Source organism: Corvus brachyrhynchos, unplaced genomic scaffold (genome assembly GCF_000691975.1).
Source record: "Corvus brachyrhynchos isolate BGI_N302 unplaced genomic scaffold, ASM69197v1 scaffold1061, whole genome shotgun sequence".
In the NCBI taxonomy this organism is placed as follows: Eukaryota; Metazoa; Chordata; class Aves; order Passeriformes; family Corvidae; genus Corvus; species Corvus brachyrhynchos.
Genome location: NW_008236140.1, coordinates 33532 through 36058, shown reverse-complemented (window position 1 = coordinate 36058; position 2527 = coordinate 33532). Strand labels below are relative to the sequence as shown.

Here is a 2527-nt window from a genome sequence, read left to right as displayed (position 1 = left end):
TGGGAATGGTGAGGGACAATCAGGAATGGTGTGGGATAACTGGGAATGGTGAGGGATAACTGGGAATGGAGGTGAGGGATAACTGGGAATGGTGAGGGACAATCAGGAATGGTGTGGGATAACTGGGAATGGTGAGGGATAACTGGGAATGGTGTGGGATAACTGGGAATGCAGGTGAGGGACAATCAGGAATGGGGAGGGACAATCAGGAATGCAGGCGATGCCGCCGGGATATTTAAGCAGGAACAAATTCAAAGTTTTAACTAAAAAATGCAAATGCAAATGGAACCGAAAACGTTCATCGGGTGCAGAGAACAAGGAGGGACGAGCCGAGCCCATTCCCAAATCCCGGCAGCCTCGGCAAGGACAAGGAAGAGCTGGGAAGGGGGAGGGGGAGCTGCTCTTAAAGTCTCCTTCCAGCCCTCAGTGCCCTGCTGGGATTCCATCCAAAAGCTCCCGAAATGTACATTCCACTAAAAAACTCAATAAATTCCACTAATAAATTCAATAAATTCCATTAATAAACTCCCTAAATTCCACTAATAAACTCAGTACATTCCACTAAAAAACTCAATAAATTCCACTAATAAATTCAATAAATTCCATTAATAAACTCCCTAAATTCCACTAATAAACTCAGTACATTCCACTAAAAAACTCAATAAATTCCACTAATAAATTCAATAAATTCCATTAATAAACTCCCTAAATTCCACTAATAAACTCAGTACATTCCACTAAAAAACTCAATAAATTCCACTAATAAATTCAATAAATTCCATTAATAAACTCCCTAAATTCCACTAATAAACTCAGTACATTCCACTAAAAAACTCAATAAATTCCACTAATAAATTCAATAAATCCCATAAATAAATTCAATCAATTCCATGAATAAACTCCCTAAATTCCACTAATAAACTCAGTAAATTCCACTAATAAATTCAGTAAATTCCACAAATAAACTCAGTAAATTCCATTAATAAACTCCCGAAATTCCACTAATAAACTCAATAAATTCCACTAATAAACTCAATAAATCCCATTAAAAAATTCAGTAAATTCCATTAATAAACTCAGTAAATTCCACTAATAAACTCAATAAATTCCATAAATAAATTCAATAAATTCCACTAATAAATTCAATAAATTCAATCAATAAAGCAAATAAATTCCACTAATAAATTCAATAAATTCCATGAATAAACCCAGTAAATTCCATGAATAAACTCCCTAAATTCCACTAATAAACTCAGTACATTCCACTAAAAAACTCAATAAATTCCACTAATAAATTCAATAAATTCCATAAATAAACTCAATAAATCCCATAAATAAATTCAATAAATTTCATGAATAAACTCAGTAAATTCCATGAATAAACTCCCTAAATTCCACTAATAAATTCAGTAAATTCCATAAATAACCTCCCTAAATTCCACTAATAAATTCAGTAAATTCCATAAATAAACTCAATAGATTCCACTAATAAATTCAATAAATTCCATTAATAAACTTAATAAATTCCATAAATAAAGTCACTAAATTCCACTAATAAACTCAATAAATCCCATGAATAAACTCCCTAAATTCCACTAATAAATTCAATCAATTCCATGAATAAATTCAATAAATTCCACTAATAAACTCAATAAATTCCATAAATAAACTCAGTAAATTCCATTAATAAACTCAATAAATTCCACTAATAAACTCAGTAAATTCCATGTATAAATTCAGTAAATTCCACTAATAAATTCAATCAATTCCATGAATAAATTCAATAAATTCCACTAATAAACTCAATAAATTCCATAAATAAACTCAGTAAATTCCATTAATAAACTCAATAAATTCCACTAATAAACTCAGTAAATTCCATGTATAAATTCAGTAAATTCCACTAATAAATTCAATCAATTCCATGAATAAATTCAATAAATTCCACTAATAAACTCAATAAATTCCATAAATAAACTTAAATTCCATTAATAAACTCCCTAAATTCCACTAATAAACTCAGTACATTCCACTAAAAAACTCAATAAATTCCACTAATAAACTCCCTAAATTCCATTAATAAACTCCCTAAATTCCACTAATAAACTCAGTACATTCCACTAAAAAACTCAATAAATTCCACTAATAAATTCAATAAATTCCATAAACAAAGCAAATCAATTCCATAAATAAATGCAGAAAATTCCATGAATAAACTCCCTAAATTCCATGAATAAATTCAATAAATTCCATGAATAAACTCAATCAATTCCACAAATAAACTCCCGAAATTCCATGAAAAAACTCAATAAATTCCACTAATAAATTCACTAAATTCCATAAATAAACTCAGTAAATTCCACAAATAAACTCCCTAAATTCCACTAATAAATACAATAAATTCCACAAATAAACTCCCAAAATTCCACTAATAAACTCAGTAAATTCCACTAATAAACTCAATAAATCCCATTAATAAACTCAGTAAATCCCATGAATAAACTCAATAGATTCCACTAATAAATTC

The 2527-nt window shown here is 29.3% G+C and overlaps 1 protein-coding gene across 1 annotated transcript in view; it reads right to left on the bottom strand.

The window, feature by feature from the left end:
- LOC103614444 (serine/threonine-protein phosphatase 6 regulatory ankyrin repeat subunit C-like) overlaps window positions 1-2527 on the bottom strand; it is a 33088-nt gene that overhangs the window by 7044 nt on the left and 23517 nt on the right. The gene's annotated exons all lie outside the window — the stretch shown is intronic.